General features: G+C 42.5%; 1 protein-coding gene across 4 annotated transcripts in view; it reads left to right on the top strand.

The window, feature by feature from the left end:
* LOC134227372 (fasciclin-2) overlaps positions 1 to 19857 on the top strand; it is a 332520-nt gene that overhangs the window by 136091 nt on the left and 176572 nt on the right. The window lies entirely within an intron of this gene.

Below are 19857 nucleotides of genomic sequence, written 5' to 3'. Positions count from 1 at the left end.
CCTTCAGCAGGGTACGGCTCGCTATGTCAGTTCTGTGACAGAACCGGAGGAAAGCGGCATTGGATCGCATTTGCACAACATCTGGTGAAAATTAGAGCTAACCGCCGAGACGAGCGATGGGTGCACCAACGAAAGAATGGTTTCCTCTTTCAATGGGACTGCCAAGCTGTCGCGTGGAGTGAACTCCGAGATCGTCATCATTGACACTTGTTCGACGCTAGTTCCGTGACACTGACACGGAACGAAACAGAATAAACTCCAGAACTACGTTTTATGGTGCCAACCGATGTTACATCAGGAGCCCTTGGAACTTTCTCATGCTCCATAAACCGCAGGAATTTCGTTTGCGTTGTACCACTCTTCTCGCTCTGGATGCAAGAGGAAGACGGAGCCAAATGCAATCTTTGAGATCAGCGATGTACTTTGTATGTCAGAAGGAACTAGAGTTACTGCTCCTGGACTTCATCTCATAGTTCCGATATTCATCCCACCGAAAACAAAGCAATGAAAAGGTATTTGATTTGTTTCTTATTTTTGTGATTTTTTCAGCAGTGAGCAAGCATGTTAGCAAAAAGAAGCGACGAAATTGGTACCGTATTTGTTTGTTTCGCGATGAGATGAATATATGTTCAGTGAGATGGAAAACGGAACAGTTCCTCTATATAACATCAAGATTGAAAATATCAACAAATAAAAAAAAATATTGTTTTTGACATTGTAGTGTTGCAGCATTTGTAAAACTATGTGATTGTTTTGATTTAACCCGGACGGATGGGTCATATTTGCCCAGCGCGCTGGTTTAAGAAGGGTTAATTGTCTAAAAGAAGAAGTGTATTCCTAAAGGTTGATATTTGAAATTATTTAGGAACTCCTCTGAAAATTGATCCGAAAATCCTGTGCGAAAAAAACAGTGACGCCAAACACCAGTCAGTGTAGTGGCCGACGACCGACTGGCGCTGCATTCAGCTCACCATCTGCATAGTGTGGATTGGAACTGATCTCGCCGGCTGGATTCTCGGCCATTAATTTTCTGGATCAGGCATATAGTGGCAAAACCGCTACCATTGACGCCCCGGCCAATGATGATGGCATGAAAAAGGTTTCATTTCCTGTAGGAATTGCTCAGTATTCATTCAGGAACTACTCACAATATTCATCTATGCATTTCTCATGAAACTACTCTGCATATTCTTATAGAATTGTCTCTAAATTATATTTTTGGAATTCAGTCGGAAATTTCAACACGCCTTCCACACGATACGGGAATTCTTCCGGAATTTCCCTCAAGAATTTCTTGAGAATTTCATTCACGAATGTCTTCAGAATTTTTTTGTGAAATTCATCTAAGAATTCTTTCAAGGATTCCCTCAGCAATTCCGTCGAGAATCCGTCCAGGAGTTCCTACCACAATTTTACCAGTTTTTTTTTCATTTTTTCCCTTGAGTTCCTCATTTGCTTCTGGAAATTATCCAGTAAGTTAGCAGGAAATTCCTCCGGGTGCGTCTTGAAGATTTCTTCCAAGAGATTGACCAAGAATTCCTGCATGATTTTTTTTGGCAGTTATTCCAGTAATTGATCCATTGCTTAAGGAGTTCTTCAATAAATTCCTTCAGAAGTTCTTGCACGAATTTTCTCCAGGAGTTCATTCATGAATTATTCCAGAATGTTCAAGGAGCTCGTCTTGAATTTCCTTCAATATTTATTTTCTCTGGAAAAATAATTTTTGAAGGATTTGTCAATAAAACTCCAAGAGAAATTCCAAGATCATTTTATTTATTTACTAGTCGATCCGGCAGACGTTGTCCTGCATAGTAGGCGAAAATGCGAAATTTCCATACGATTCTTAATTTTAGTTTTCCACGATTTACTCAACCTTACTCGTGGTTTTCGCATGAATAAATATCATATAAACCCGTCGGAAACTATGATGAACGATTTTGCTGAAGGAATGAAGAAAATCCATCCAGCCGTTTTTGAGTTATGCGGATACGAACACAGACCATTTCATTTTTATTATATGGATAGAAGAAGATCTATCTATATAATAAAATTATATAGATCTATCTGTATTATAGATTTAGATTTAGACTAAGCCCGAAGTGGCATGTGCAGTACATAAGAGTCTTCTCCATTCGGCTTCTCCACCATGCCCGCTGTGCACCTCGTCTTCTTATGTTGTCGAGAACGATTTTCACCGGGTTACTTTCCGACATTATGGCTACGTGCCCGGCTCACCGCAGTCGTCCGATTTTTGCGATGTGAACGATGGATGGTTCCCCCAGCAGCTGATGCAACTCGTGGTTTATTCGCCTCTTCCACGTACCATCTGTCATCTGCACCTCACCATAGATTGTGCGCAGCACTTTCCTTTCGAAAACTCAAAGTCCGCGTTGCTCTTTCACAAGCATCGTCCAGGTCTCGTATCCGCAGAGGACTACCGGTTAAATGAGCGTTTTGTAGATAGTCAGTTTGGTGTGGCGGGCAATTCTATTCGAGATCAATGCATAGTGATACTTCAGGAAAAAGTCTTGCAGGAATTTCAGGAGTTCCGGACACAAATTTTCAAAGGAACTCCCTGAACAATTCCGAAGGAAATTTATTACTCTATGTGATGCAATAGCGGCTTAAACTGCAACTTTATTTTATTTATCAATTTAAAAAAGATCCAGTATCGTTTATATATTTACCTGATACTTGATGGGCTACAGCTTCTCCGAACCACCGAAAGCTCTCTACTCAGCATTTGTTTCATGGCCTATAAAGTCACCGGAGAAATCAGAGTAGTATACAGCGCGAATTCTGTCTTCGTTTGCAAACTACGGGACTCAAGCTGGTTACGAAGTCCGTAATAAGCCCTATTTGTAGCTGCAATATGCCTTTCCACCAGGAGGGGTAAAATCATTATCTAACGTCACTAATGTTAAAAGATATACAAATTCTTTCCTCGCTCTCTCTCTCTTTCACGGCACGGCGATCAATCCCGATGATATCGATATCGTCCGCAAAGCCCGGGAGCATATGCGATCTTGTGATAATGGTACCGCTTCTTTGCACACCAGCTCTCCTAATCGCTCCTTCGAGCGCTATATGGAACAGTAGATTCGAGAGTGCATCACCCTCCTTCAATCCAACAAAGGTAACAAATGGTTCATTCCGTTTCACTGAATCGTATGCCGCCTTGAACAGATGATGTGTTGGCAAATTGTATACCCGGAATTTATCAAGGATTTGTCTCAGGGTAAACATGATCCGTCGTTGATCGGCCCTCACGAAAACCTGCCTGGTATTCGCCGACGAAGGACTCTTTAAGCGGTCTCAATCTGTTGAACAGAATACGGGGCATAATGTTGTACGCCGAATTAAGGAGGGTTATTCCTCGGTAATTGGTGCACTCCAGGCTGTGTCCTTTCTTAAAGAGAGGGCAAATGACGCCGTCCAACCAGCTAGCTGGAAATTCCAAGTCTTCCGGAAAAAGTCTCCTCTACCGACCTGAGCGTTAGCGTCTCTAATAACAATTTTCGCGTTATGTTTTGGGCACTCTCCATAGGCTTTATCAAGACATTCATGAAGCGTGTCCTTCACATCGTCGGATTTATCGTTTGTCTGTGCGTAAATGTTGATTAGGCTGTAATTGAAGAATTTGCCCCGTATCCTCAACACACAGATTCGTGCGCTAATGGGTTTCCACCTCATCACTCGCTTCATCTGCTTGCCCAGCACTACGGAACCAGATCTATGTTCTGCTTTTTCACCGCCGCTGTGATAGATGTTATATTTGAATGCAGTGTTGGTCGTGGGGTCCACGGCTCTGAATTCACGTTCTCCGGATCTAGGCCATCGGATTTCTTGAATGGCGGCAACGATCACTCCAACCTTCTGCAGTTCACGAACCAGAAGGCACACTCTTCCATGGGCTCTTGACACCAAATTGTGTTCACTAATCATTTTTCTCCTACAATTGACGATGAACCACACAATGCTAGGAGCGATTCGAATTGACATTCTCCATTATGCCGTGCCGACAACGTTTATCGAAGAATTGTCAGGCGACGCTTCGTGGTAGAGAATGCTAGCCTTTAAATCTTCTTGAACTTCATTCTCCGTCTACTCTGGTTCATATAAGAATTATGGACCTTTGAACACACTTCTTCATGACATCCTCAATGTTATTATCAGATGGAGTCCCCATTTTCTCGCAGCCGTTTGCTCTACAATTTCGTCAACTCTAAAAGCCACAAATTGCTCAGTTTATGCTTATCAGAACGGATTCTACACATAATTGTTTGAGGATAGCTCCGCAACACCTATCGTGTTCAATATTCATGCACGTAGTACGGCAGCACGACAGCCTTGAGTTCAGTGGAGAGCAGTAATGCAATTTGTCGACAGTGCCTGCTGAGTGCGATTCTTTGTTTTGTATTTTTTTTTGCTCCTCCCTGTCTTTGAGGATGCCTTTCAGGTACTTTCAGTCAAAAAGATCAAGCAGGAATAAGTTAGCCAACTCGGTTTGCCAACAGCGGGCTGAAACTGATGATCATTCCAAGACTTTTTTTTATGTACAGGTTATCCGACTTCGTCAGTAGATGGGAATAACCAGCGCGGGGGGGAAACATACATTTTCAGTGCAAAACGTAAACAAACGAGCATAAATTCCATACAAAAATCCAAGATGGCTGAGTTGGGGATATTGACAAGTCGGATAACCTGTACAGAAAAAAATCTTGGATCATTCGGCACAAATGTTCTTTCTTTTTCTTTCGCAATGCATTTATATGGGGCCCTCACTTTCACGCACCAGCGCAAGATTTTTTTATGTACATACAGGTTATCCGACTTGTCAATATCCCCAACTCAGCCATCTTGGATTTTTGTATGGAATGTATGCTCGTTTGTTTACGTTTTGCACTGAAAATGTATGTTTCCCCCCGCGCTGGTTATTCCCATCTATGTACTGACGAAGTCGGATAACCTGTACATAAAAAAATCTTGAACCAGCGAGTGAACTGAATGGACTTTCACTGCGGGATGCGTATGCGGCGAGAAAAGAGGTCTTTTGTTTACTTTATCTTCTATTGTTGCTGCCAAGGATGTTAACGATCATTCAGTAATTTGCGTTCGATCATTTAGTAGTTTGTCAATCAATTCTTCTAGAAGCTGAATTTCAAAATGTGTTGTATGGTGGACTTCTAGTGCGAAGGAATTTATATAACTCTGCCGAATGGTTCGTTGTTTGAATTCCACTAGTAACGGTGTTAGAGCTATAGTTTCAGTAGCTTAGACTAAATGATAACAAAATTCCAATCATTTAGTTAAAGTTACTGCAACTAGTGCTTTAACTCCGCTATTAGTTGAGTTTTAACAACGAACCATTCGGCAGAGTTGTAGAAAATCCTTCGCACTAGAAGTCCACCATACAACACATTTTGAAATTCAGCTTTTGGAATGAGTTATTGACAAACTACTAAATGATTGAACGCAAATTACTAAATGATCGATAACATCCTTGGTTGCTGCTAAAGCATTCTCAGTTTTTATTGCTAGGAAGTGTGTGTGAACGGGCAATGGTATCAATGTCCTGCAAATCTCACTCGCTAAGACTGAGAATTCGCATTACACCTTACACCGAGAAATGACCAACGAACATCTCGCGCTTTCACCGATACAGGGTGGATGTACCAATCGTCGCCATAGTTAAGAACAACTATTTTTTTAAATATAAATAATAGACATATGGGTGGTGGCGCATTCGAGGATGGAGAGATGCGGCCTCGAACCGTGTATTGTGGCGTAAATTTTTTTGATTCAGTTTCAGTGTTATCTGATTACATAGATGTAAACTAAATTAATGCACATATGCGTGGTGTTGATATGTCAAACGGAAGGTTTCCCTTACTGCTCCTTACAACAAAATATGAAAACCGCGTTAAAATTCGCGATAGTACCCAAAATTGCTTAATCTATAATAGGAACGTATGTACAGCTGTGGCACTATTCTTAATTTTGGTTCCTGTTTATGGCAAATCCCATTGTTTTCTTATGGGATTGGCCATAATGAGATCACTAGTGCGACAACTGGTGCAAAAGAAGATAAAAATTAAGCAAAATCATTTTTTACAATTACGGTTTGTATGATTTGTAGGTGTTATCGTGTCATATCATGAATATGGTTCACTGATCAGAAAACGTTTTGTGGTGATGTGATGTGCCACTTGGTGTATACTGCACTAGTGCGACAACTGGTGCTATAGCCACGACTGGTACATCTACCCTAGCTTGAAAGTAGCCAGCGTTACCACGAGCGCAAATGCTTGCATCAGTGAAAGAAGTTCCACGAAGTTCTATGCCTTCTTTCTTGTAGCTTAAAATGTATATCATGTATGGAATCAAAATGTTCAACATGTTTTAAATCACGATTAAATGTACGATACCTGTCATTTGTATCTTTACAATTTATCTCCGCGAATAGCTAGTCAATTTCAAGTTTGTTTCACCCATTGGCTAATAAAGTTTGCATGAAGAAGACGAAGCCGATAGATAATATGTGGAAAAAATTGCACGGGAATGCATATGGAGAAATTTTTAAAACTCTTCTCAAAAATTTTAGAATCAATTTAATTAAAAAGTTGTGCAGTAAGGGGTTGGACTTTTCTTATACTGCATATAGAGTGCAATACAGTAATATCCCGATTTTATCACCACCCTGGTGAATTTTGGAATGATAAAACAGGGTATGTGACAAAATCGAAAAAAAAACAATTATTTCTGGTCGAAAATGCTGACAGAATCCTTCCCAGGTACTCAGAAGCCATTAATAATAAACTACAGGCGTTGAAAGCTATTTCAACGTTGTTTGCGGTATTATTTACGAAAATAAAAAGAATGACTAAAATTTTCAAAAAAATTTGGGATGACAAAATCGGGTAAATGTAAACTGTATCACAAAATGGAATTCAAAACTAAAATGATGTAATTATTATACAATAAAAAAAATAGTTCAACCCCATACCACTAATCATTTTTTATTAAATTGCTTTTAAAATGTTTGAGAGAATTTTAAAAGCTTCCCCGAATGGTTTCCTATGAAATTTTACCAAATACCATCTTTCGGCTTCTTTTTCTTAATACAACTTTTATCCACCAATAACTTCTTTTGTACAACCAGAAATCAATAGAATAGAGAGTCACAGCGCCCTCGTACTTGTTACCAGTATTGTAATAAATCTTCGCGATCTCTTATTCATACTTAACTCTCTTAACCAAGTTCTACATTTTGAACCATTTCCCTCTAAAGACACAAAGCAGAAAATAGAAGCTCGACAGTTCAGAGATCAAAAGAAACAAAAATCCCATTCGCACGCATATGCGATGTGACATCGGACGAGCAGAAGCTTGATTTTCGTGCCCCGATGTGGAACGTCAGTTGCTTACCATCTTGGCGTTTCATCTCACCCATTTCCAGCGGCGTGGTTGCCACCGGCTGGGTGACGTTGATGTGGGTTTGCTTCATAATCATTTACATAAAAATAAAATTAACAAATTGTTACACGACAAAAAGGTCAAATATTATGACAGTTTCCCTGAAGTAGGGAAGAAGTGTTACGACTTCATTCTTTCATTCCATTTGCATACTTAATGTGGTGTGCAACTTGGCTCCGTTAGAAGATAGACGGTTCCCAGTATTACATTAGTTACGGATAGCTGGATGCTGGAAAATTTCATGCAAGAAATCTGTTATTCGTAGGTGTCAATGGCACGGGTCATGATGTGATAATCACCATCTCGATTATTCATGGGCCATTCTTTCCATAGTGGGCGCCCTAGTCTTGAAGGAAGTAAGACGAAAAATTTGTTAACGTGAAATAGTATTGGTTTCACGTACTACATTGGAGACTTCTATCGAATTGTTCGATTTGTGTCAAAACTTTTCCAATCTACTTCCAGTTTAGTCCTATCTGTACACACCCCACTCCCCACAATACAAAATATCATGCTGCGTAATATCGCCTAGGAAAATATTTAATTTGGCGTAAATTTGCCCAAAACATCTTCACGAGGGATCAACGTAATTGAGGTAGCAAACAGCCATTTGGGTTCAACCGCATAACTCGGCCGCCTTGATTTCTCCCCGGCCGGCATGGAGTTTAAGCCCCAAAACTGGCCATCATACACGAAACCACTCCAGAGAATCGAATAGCACTTCGAACAGCATGCACATCCTGGTGGTCTCCAAGTGTGGCTTCCCAAGGAACCCGAAAATTGAACCGATAATATTGTGATAGCATTACCCCTCGCGCGCGCGTTCACTCGGTATCGAATTTCATTTTCTCCCTCACTCGGCTGAAGCGAAGCAGAAACAATCCCCCATCCGAAGGATATCAGATCATGATGGCCGGCGAAGTTGTAGCCAATACTTTACGCTGCAGCACGTCAGCCACCCTCATGGGGGTGTGCAATATGGGAAACAGAATTTATTTTTAAAAACATACTTTGTGCAAACTGCAAACTAAATCAAATCGTGAGCTAGATATCGCCATTTGATATTTCCGTGAACTTCAACCATCAAAAATATACGGCGGATCACATTCGACATATCGCATACCCTACCACCCCGTTTGCCGATAGCGTTGTCCCACCCCAGGAGATCCTAGAATGACGGTATAGACCACAGCCAATCATGCCCCTCCCGTATCCCGGCTGAGTTAGAAGCTGGCTGTGCGTATATGAGCTTTGAATTTAGTTTTTATGGATAATCAATATTTTTCGATATTTTGATGCATAGAACAAGATAGGGCACACAAAACACGAAGGACAAAGGATCGCAAACAAAATGCATCACAGGCAGCAGCGCCCCATGCAGTCCAGTCCGTTCTGTCCAGAGTGGGTCTGTGTAATAAAGGCAAACAAACTCTAACTCAAAGCCCTTGTTCTTCGCTTTGCAGCATGGTTTTCTCAATCAATTTATGAGACATGGCCACAGCAGCTGCCACAGAGTTTTATGTTTCTTGTCGGGGTTTCGTCCGGGGTGGGTGGTATCGTTCGAGAGCGGTTAAATGGCTCACCTTATTAATTAAACAATCGAAGGAATTGGTACTGCCTTGCGGGGGAAAGAATAGAGCAATTGTTTTGAGTTAATTTAGTTTCTAAGCCTCTTTTGATGGGAATCAAATGGCTTTTTTTCAATTACGAATTTTACGAGTGTACTTTGAGGCACCAGTAATTGCTTCAGATATCCAACTGATAAAATGCAAGTATAGGTGTGCAATGTTACTGCCATTATCTGGCTGCAGCCGATATTGTTTATAAATTTCTATAGGCTATGATTTTGTTCGTCCTATCGCGAATATAGTTAGTTAGTTATACATATAGTTATACATATAATAATTTTAGACAATTCACAATTTAAATTTTTTTTTTCGCTTTCGGACATTGTTTATTTACATGACTATATCTTCTCTATTCACAGGTAAGCGAGTCCCCAAATCTCTTACACTCGTAAGTTACACAATTTATTATTGATTCTAGTCATAAGCTCGAAAATTCCCATCAACAGTCGAATTAAAAATTAAAAATATCAAAATTGTATACCTAACAAACAACACTACCGTTCATTTTATTCTTCTTTAAAAGAAACTTCTTGATCCGCGCTCACAAAAAAAATCCACAATTAACAAAAAATGCCTTGAAATTAGTATAAGTTAGTATGATTTACAATCTAAATAATGAAAAAAAAAATCGGGGTTTAAAAAAATCCTTTATTTGGAGGCAGTTAAAAAGCATAGCACTGAACTTAAGCACAAACGATTAAATTGATTTTTTTTTTCAATTACAATGTCGATGTACATATGGGACCTTTGTCGAGAATACCTGTTATCACCCTACATGTAACAACTGTTTGGATTCGGCATTCTATGCGTATACAACCAAAAACTCAATAGACATAGAATAAATTCACAACAAACATTAAGTTTTTTTTTGACGTTCAAGCCATTTCAAAACTATCAAAACTACCTCGTTCAAGTGGCAAAAAGACGACAACTAAAGCCCCCCAGGGAAATTTATGATATGTCACATACTTTTACATTGTCAGCTCAGATTCAGAGCCACCGAGCGAGAATGTTTCAAATATAATCCTTCCAACCGGTGCGGTCCTGTCCGTTGTGCGAGCAAAGTATGTTGTACCCCAACCCGGATCACAAATGCAATGCACATACCCCCAGACGACAAGAGTGACTTCGAGGATGGCAATGCTGCCGCCGTCCCGTCCAGGGCAAGAAATAGATCCCCACGGCTCCACCGAGTATTATACTTACCGCAGGACATGTGTGCCACAATCAGGCTCAGGCTCGCATTCCCCCAAGCATGTTGAGTGCAGAAATTTGTCCTCCACTTTTGCCAGCAACAGATCCTCAGAAGAAGCCATCAAAAGCTACAGCCAAGTGACATGACGTCGGGCGACCTGTTCGTCGCACAAATCGTTCGTGCAGCAAGAAATTGACAAGAATGACGACGACGACGACCGTCCGACAGACTTCCACTACTGAGTACTGGCGGAACACGACGATGCGATGGCAGGAATGAATCTCCTTGGCGTTGCTACCAGAAATAAGGAGAAATCCTTCAGAGATTGTCGATAGAGCATGTTTCGCGAGGAGTCACTTAACTCGACTGGATGATGGAGCATGCATTTTGCATCAACTTCATTTTCCGAATGCTTTTACACTGTTGCGAGGCGGCTCAGTAGCCTCCGGGGAACACTATGTTGCGAATATGGTATTCATAAGATGGTTTTCTGAACTACATCAACATTGTACATTGCATTAGTAATTAATATGTACAGACTCGTTATTATAACGAGGGAATTTTATCAATTTAATGTTCTGGCACACCCACGTCATTTTTTTGCGAGCCTTCATTGGTTCTAAGTCTATTTAGATCTTTTGTTGGTTGTATGACATTCGCCAGAAAGTCATTTGCCAGAATCAATTTGCCAGAATGGACAATTCCCCAGAAATCCATTAGCCAGAATGAACCATTCCCCAGAGTTGGTCATCTCCTTTTTGTAATGCACTCGTTTGCCCAGGTTGTGCAATAATTCATAATGCCATGAACTGTTGGCATAACTGTGAACTGCGTCAAAATGAGGGGGGGGGGCGTGACAGTGTCATTCAGCAATGAGCATTTTCCATAATTTTTGTTGATTTTAAGTTGTTTTCTAGTGAGGAATACAACACTGCGCCGATCGATAATAGAATTGAAAAGACAAAATTCTTTTGGAAACAGCATACATAAGACGGGTGAAAGGCGCTTGCCCGGAAAAGGCAATGGCGGATGTGATTCATTCTTTCAAATAGGTGTTTTCCCGGATTAAGGCAATTGTAGATGTGATCCCTTTTTTTAAATAGGCGCATGCCCTGATTAAGGAAATAGTGGATGTGATCCATTCTTCAATAGAAGGCGCTTGCCCGGATTAATGCAATGGTGGATGTGATACCTTCTTTACAAATAGACGTTTGCCACAAAAGAAGCAATGGTGGATATGATCCCTTCTTCAAAAGAAGACGCTTGCCCGGATTAAGGCGATTTTTTATTTATTATCAGATTAAGGCCGGAGTGGCCAATCAGCTCTGGCTACACGTCGCCAACCACGCAGTCGGCGGAGGGTCAGCAAATCGTCCTTCAAGAAGGCGAGGGACACAGCGAGCAAAGTGGATCAAGTGGAAGATTGAGGCAATGGTGGATATAATTCCTTCTTTAAAAGTAGGCACTTGCCCGGATTAACGCTAGGGTGGATATGTAATTAATTATTTAAAAGAAGGCGCTTGCCCGGATTAAGGCAATGGTGAAAGAGATCACTTCTTTAAAAGCAGAAGCTTGTCCGGATTAAGGCAATGGTGGATGTGATCCCTTCTTTAAAAGTAGGCGCTTGCCCGGATTAAAGCAATGGTGGAAATGATCCCTTCTACACAAATAAGGTGCTTGTCCGGATTAAGGCAATGGTGTATGTAATTCCTTCATTAAAAGTAGGCGCTTGTCCGAATTAAAGCAATGGTGGATGTGATCCTTTTTGCCTTTCTCGTACAACAAAGCTGCTATCATTTCATTCCAAAATCGAACTTTTTATAGAAGTCTCGGAGACCCATGATGTTATATACCAATCGACTCAGCTCGTCGAACTGAACAAACGTCTGTTTTTTTTTTCCTAAGCAATGGAGGGGGAATCTGCTCAACAGACATCCTGGGTTGTCCAGGAAGTGCGGGGTTAGTGATCACCTCCAACAGCAAACGAGGGAGGCAGGACTACATCCCCGACCCGCTAAACTGTTTCCATTGCCGCCAAGCCCATAGTCCCTTCGGTAAAATCATGAAGTAATGCTTCAAAGGGGGGCCAGTGCACAACGCACCCTCGAGGTTAGCTGCGTGTCCTTGCAGCACCGAACATCGTAACTAGCTTTTTTAGAAGAACACCATGGTATCGTGCTAGCGCGTTGCCGGCTTTCCAGGTGGCCTTACCACGCCCTATGTCCTCGGAAGGTGGGAAGGGTCGACTTCGTGCCTGCTTCCCTCTGCACGACTGGTATCAAGAACGATGATGCCGCGTGCACCCCAGATTGACCTTTCTGCGATAGGGCCTATTCGCCAGCACACAGAGGGACTTGCCGACGCGGTGCCTACGCCTGCCCCAGCCTTGACGAGGACCCCTTTCCGTCCTCGGCAGCATTGTGCCATATGTCCCTCCAATCCGCAGCGTCGGCAGAGATTGCTTCTGTCAGGGCCTTCGCAGTCCCATTGCATGTGCCATTGCAAGAGCCGTGACGAGCTCTTCGACTTGACCGTCTCGCCTAGGACTTCCTCCGCCAACTTCTTGTAGGCGGCGCCCTTTTGCGAGACGCCCCGCTTCAGCTCGAGGATCATCTCGCCCATCCGGGTACGTCTTATTCGACGTACGTCGGCGCCGAGTTCACCGAGCTTGACGTCACTCATCATCGCCTTCAAGACGTCCGAGTACTTAGCCTCGTCCGCCGTGATGACTAGGGCATCGCCCCTGGAGCGATTGGCGCCTTCCCCAGACTTCTTGCTACCCTCATTCGCCTGGGCCTTCTTTTCGGCCCTTGACGTCCTCCGTTTCCTCTTGTTCTTGACCAGGGTCCAGGAGGCGTCATCCCCCTCTATTTCCCTGGTCTGGTGCGGCTGAGACCTCTCAGCCTGCCGTAACCCCTTACCACCGTCTTTCCTGGGTGGACGGACCTTTCCAGGTCCTTCCTCCCCCGGTTTTGGAAGTACCTGGCCGGGGTTCAGCTTCCCAGCCCCACTACCCTTGTTCGGGGTAGTAACCCTCCGCGTTTTGGAGCGGCCCCTGTTTTTGTGTCTGCTCCGTTGGAGCAGTCACCCCCGACGTACCCGCAAATACTTGAGCCTCAGTCTGGGTAGACTTTGGTACCACCGTCTTCGCTGGCACGCCTTCGGTCGATTCGACCTTGCCCGAGTCCGCGAATCCTTGGGCCTCAGTCTGGGTAGACCTCGACTCCACGGATTTCACGGGTTTACACTTGGCCGTCCCGACCGCCCTCTCCAGCTTGGCGTCCAGCATCGACTTTCGAAGTTTCTGCAAGCTCCTCTTGAGGTCCTTACTGATATTATGCTTTGATAACGCAAAGTCGATGATGGCGTCCAACTGTTCCGTCGCCACCTCGAAGACCGAAAGCCCATCGCGTTTGCGGTTCATCGCCTCCACAAGCTATGGGCCGTCCACAACCTCTACGGGCGTTTTTTAGCCGAGATGAAGGTTAAGTGCCCCACGCTGGCGCTGCGCACTGAGCTGCCGACTATTGCCTCTGGCCTCCTAGGCGGAGACCTGAACAACCCACCTCTTTCGAAGGGGTTGTCGCCTACACTATTGGCACTAATTGAAGAATTGACTTGGTTTTCCATTTTGGTCCCACGAGTTGCTCGGGAAAAGAGGTCCACCACGCCAGAGCCCAGCATGACGCGGTAAGGGACAATTATTGTGGAGGGTTCCCAGGTACCCCACAGGCTCCGTTAAAGGCCTAGCATATTATTTCACCCCCCTGGCCATGTATCCCCTCGGCACGGGCCGCTTGACGCCTTGGGATTAGGGGTTAGGGACGATGGTCCCGGTCTAACTCGCAGTGGCCATGGGGAGGGGTCGTCAAGCCCTTGGACAAAGTCCCTGCTGCCCCCAACAAATGTCTGTCTGTCCGTGTGTATGTGTGTGTGTGTGTGTGTGTGCACACGAAAACCGAAAAACATTAGCCACTTTTTCATATAGTATTAACCGATTTTCTCGCAACAAGTTGCATTCGACAGGGGACAAAGCCTTGTTGATCACTATTGAATTTGATAACGATCGACCATTGCGGCCAACCGATGTTGCCGATCTGCAAGACAAAGAGAACTTCTACAGTCAACTCAATGCCGTCGTAGATAGATTTCCGAAGGGTGATATCAAGATCTGTTTGGGCGACTTCAATGCGAAGATCGGATCCGACAACTCGAGCCATGAGCGCATTATGGGACGCCATGGTCTCGGAGAAATGAGCGAAAACGGAGAGCTGTTCGCAGAATTTTGTGGTAATAACGACATGGCGATCGGGGGATCGCTCTTCCCTCATCGATCGGTGCACAAGGTCACGTGGGTCTCCCGTGACGGCTTTACAGAAAATCAAATCGACCACATCTGCATGATGTTTTTCTATCTGCACGGAATGTTTTCTATCAAATCAAAGGCACAATAAATGTGACCCAATCGTCAGGTTTAGAACGGATATCCGTTTTTTAAGTCGCCAATCTAATTTAATCCCAATCTAATTTAAGTCGAGTCAAGTACGAGACACTGAAGACGGCCTTACTGTTCAGGTCGAAATACGTATCTGTCAAGGTACAATTAAGTGGCGGAATTAAATGGGATTGTACAAACTCGTCTAATGACAAGTGAAGACATTCCACTAAAAAGCTCAAAATAATTTTCTTAACAGCCGAGAACTGTCTACATACCCTCAGTCACAGTCGACTGCTTACACATGTATTTTTTGATAAATTGTATCCATCTTTCTGAAAATTGTCTTGGTTTGGAAGTTTTTACGCAGCTCTCCCACATGCATGCCATATTCGACCACAGGGAGGATGATTTGCTTGTTGACAGAAAGCTTAATTTTCAGTGACATTGGTCATTCCATAGTCGGGTCATTGAGGATGATGTTACAGTCCTTAGGTGGAACATGTTTAGAGGATTTAGAGCGGGGGAAATGATGATCCGCGTCTTCTAGCTGGTGAGGTACTATGTCAGGCTGACCAGGCGTTGTTGGAGTTTTGCCACTAGCAAGGATGTTATCGATCATTAAGTAATCTGCGTTCGATCATTTAGTAGTTTGTCAATAGCTCATTCCAGAAGCCAAATTTTAAAATGTGTTGTATTGTAAACTCCTAGTGCAAAGGTTTATCTACAACTCTGTCTAACAGCTCGTTGTTTGAATTTCACTAATAACGGAGCTATAGCCCTAGTGGCTGTTACTAACACTAAATGATTGAAATTTTGTTATCATTTAGTATGACTTACTGCAATTAGCGTTTTAATTCCTTCAATTCCTAGAAGCCCGCCATACAACATATTTTGAAATTTAGCTTCTGGAATGAGCTATTGACAAACTACTAAATGATCGAAAGCAGATTATTAAATGATCGATAACATCCTTGGCCACTAGCGCTCTGATCACTCTACCTTTGTAGACGAGAGAGGTGTCGTCTGCGAACAGAGACAGAATGCCGCCTTCTGGAGATTCTGCCATGTCGGAGGTAAACAACTTGAAAAGTTTTGATGAGCCAGTCTAGAGCTGTAAATATCTATAATAAAGATATATATATATTTTAAAGCAGGGTCCGGATGATACTGTCCTGGGAGACGATGTCGTGCGCATTGGAACTCGCTTCGGTGATTGAGACCCGGAAAGTTCTTGCCGACAGGTAATTGTTGATGATTTTCGCCAGGTAGCTGAAAAGATTGTAGCGTTGTAGTTTGTACACCAGGCCATCATGACATACATTGCCATGATGGATATTTCAAAGACAGGCTTGTTCCATCTGAGGACGTTGACGACTCGGGTCAGTTGGTGCACGGTGGATCGACCGTGTCGACAACCAAACTGTTCCTCGAACAAATTGTTGTGATTTTCGGCAGACGCAAGTAGTAGGCTATAAATTGCCTTTGCAAATAGCTTGTTCCTTCTCCCATGCCATCTCAAGAATAGAAACTGAGCCCCGCTGGAAAATTCTGCACTAGACGTCAGTCTGATCAACATGTAGATGGGCGAACGCTCACGAGCCGTTCATTTGAACCGGTTCGTAAGAAAAAGCATATATTCTCCCACTCCTTACTTTTATACTTAAATTTTCTAGCCTTGAAATGAAAGAGCTGGTAGCGCAGTCGAGATTTGGAGATGACAGCAAATAACTGCAAGTATATCAATCGATAATTGACCTTCCCCGTCGAAAATTGTATCTTGTTTTATTAACGCAGTCAATTCTTGGCTCTTTTAGGCTTAACTTTCCCATAAACCAAACCCATAAAAATAGAAAACAAAATCTAAAAAAAAACTGCTGCACGCATGCGTGAGGATTTTATTCAAAAACGGGACACATTTGTAGTGAGCGACGCAGCCGACTAACATCGGAAAACATTGAGGAAAATATATATGTATGCCAAAATTCACATTGAAAAGATTGTAAAGATTTAAAATGAAATCGAAGAATGAACGGCTATTTCATTGTTGTTTTAATACACCTACTAGATATTTTGGATTTCTTTAAATTGGTTTCTTGTTAATGATATCGAATATAGTTGAATACGCAAGATATAAAACTAGGCTAGGCTGAGCACTTGTTCAATTTGAACTTCGTTAATCCGTAATTCGTTTAAATTAAAATGGAGCACGGAGCACGAAATTAAACTAAACAGCAAAAAAGTTAGAGACGAGTTATATATCAAGAAGTTACTATAAGTTAAAATAAAAAATGTACTCCAATACATAATTTGGATGATGTATCGCTCAAACCACCGGGACTTCATAGTTCTTTTGAATGAACTAACGAGCCGTTCAAATGAGTCGGCTCATTTAAGTGAACGCTTGGTTCAGAGCCGCTCATCGGAATGAACCGTTTTGCCCATCACTAGATCAACATACTATCTCCGAAAGGTCCTTCCCGGACTATCACAAAGAAAATGGGATCCGAAAGATAAGAATCGATCAAGTCCAGAAGGGCCTTCGAGGCACGAAACGGAAATATTGCATACGCTGATATTGTATCCGAGGAAAATTCCACCTTAAACCAACAACTGGAAATGCTCGCTGGCCTTCGACAACTATCCGCAAATGATGATGTAAACGAGTTTGCGAAAGCCATAATTGCCGAAAAATTGGAACAAGTCAATGTGCTGCCTGCCTAGCCTACAGTAGAAACTACCCTGCCGGGGAAGCTACTTTGTTGCGAAGACCATTGAAAAATACTAAATTCAATTGCTCAACAAGTAATGGATCCGTTGGATTTTTTAGTCTTTTTATAATGATTTTTCAAGGTATTTAGAGTTCATCACTAAAAATCCGTTGGAAAGCATCGTTACACATTCTAATGAATCTGCATGCAGTAGTGACCAGGATCGTACCCTAAGACCCACTCACCACCTTGAAATGGCCCTGTTGTGGATTCCATAATGTCCTGTTTCTAAAGAATAATACATATATTAAGGTGGCTCAAAAAACACTTTTTAAATTTTTTTGATGATCCGCCCTCTTATTTGGTTCTATTTGATGCCCTGATGCTCTGGACAAAATTTCAGCCAAATCGGTCTACGTTTGGGCGGTGCTAAACTCGTTGGAAGTTTATATGGAAAAATGTATGCAGAAACATCCGTAAACAGTGATTTGCAGTTGGACGGCACAATTTACGATCAAGAACCATGATACTCATTCAGTTCTTGTAGAATTAAATACAGAATGTTATGCTGAAAACCGCGAGGTGATTAGAGTGTGTCTCAGGTATTACACAACAGTTGATACAATATTTGCTTCGATAGGACAGAGTCTGGTTTGAGCATATCTGTTGATAAGTGATCGACCCTGGGACCTTTGTTGGTCGCCAAGTTGCTGCTGGTTGGTCGGACGTCGACGCATGAACAAGTTGTTTGAAGTGCTCGAACTAACATTTTATCTGATTAGTTGGGTGGGTAACTGTCCTGTTGTGACTTTTTGTGGCATCCTATCCTTTCATTCGTGATCCATTCAGGTATCATGAGATATTGTACTTACTTCAAGCACTACAGCCTCTGAGATTTTTTAGAGAATGCGAAAGTCGCTGGATGTGTGTGTTTAACGTGGATTCCAAGATTTTTTCTTCTTCCCGATATAACTTGAGAGGGTACACATGGACCCTTCGGACTACCTCGTAATATGGATGGCTTCCTAACCATCGTAAGTATTACTTTACTGCTTGTGGCTTTCTCCCACTTTAACGTCCATGTAGTCCACCCATGCTCACTTGTCCCATCAGCTGCATTTCCATTTCTGTAGCTATTTGACTTGGGCTTGTATTCGGCTACTCTGGTTCTTACATGCTGTATCGCGGCTTTTGCTTTTTCTCAGTCTCACGCCATGTTGAATAATGTATGTATTAGAAAGGAGCAATTTCTTAGGAAACGATTTTTACCCAGCAGATTCTTCTAGTCAGTGTGTGTTGTTCCGTTATACAAGCTTCACCTCTCGTCGCTGAGTCCAAGCAATACTTAATCGGATTACATCATTTAGAATATGCGTTTATTCCTCCTCAGCCGTGCGGTAAGACGCGCGGCTACAAAGCAAGACCATGCTGAGTGTGGCTGGGTTCGATTCCCGATGCCGGTCTAGGCAATTTTGGGATTGGAAATTGTCTCGACTTCCCTGGGCATAAAAGTATCATCGTGCTAGCTTTATGATATACGAATGCAAAAATGGTAACCTGGCTTAAAAACCTCACAGTTAATAACTGTGGAAGTAATGAACACTAAGCTGCGAGGCAACTCTGTCCCAGTGTGGGGATGTAATGCCAATAAGAAGAAGAAGACCATTGTTCACCATGAAAGACTTCGTAACGTAGTGCACTGGATGATTCGGGAAGTTCGACTCCCTATCCAAGGAAGGTTAGTTTGAAAAAAAGTAATTTGAACGAATAAATTTGTAAAAGTCCTGTTACTCTAAATTATCACGTTTTGGGCTACCAGGCACGAATTTAATCCGCAAGGATCTGTTGATGAACACCTGCAACCTCCACTGATTAAAACCATGTTTGGCTAGCGTATAACAGTTCAGACTTCACGATAAAGTTGAAAATTCGAATTTTGGTGCGTTCACTTATCCACCTGTTTTTCCAGACATTTCTAAAACTCGCAAGGGCAGCTTTTACTTTTCCGATCCGCGCGCATACGCCCATCTTGGTACTACCCGGTAAAAATCGTTTACTCATTAATGGGTACTTTTTCTCTGCTATCTCTTTCTCTCTGCAGAAAAATTCACCCATTTTGGAAGAATAAGTGGATTTACTCATTTAAATGAGTAGATCCACTTATTCTCCCAAAATGGGTAAATTTTTCAGCAGAGAGACAGAGATAGCAAAGAAAAAGTACCCATTAATGAGTAAACGTGTTTCTCCGTGTACCGTCTGCTGCCATTTGGCTACCAAGATATTGGAAGCTTTCAACATTCTCCACAGATTGCCCGGCTACTGTGAAACTGGAAGGGGTCGCCGTGTTTACATCTAACGATTTGGTTTTCTTGACGTTGATGACTAAACCTGCCGAAGAGGAGCGTTCGGCAA

This window comes from Armigeres subalbatus, chromosome 3, assembly GCF_024139115.2.
Source record: "Armigeres subalbatus isolate Guangzhou_Male chromosome 3, GZ_Asu_2, whole genome shotgun sequence".
Classification (NCBI taxonomy): domain Eukaryota; kingdom Metazoa; phylum Arthropoda; class Insecta; order Diptera; family Culicidae; genus Armigeres; species Armigeres subalbatus.
The sequence above is the reverse complement of the archived record's forward strand: the minus strand, read 5'-3'. Positions and strand labels throughout refer to the sequence as shown.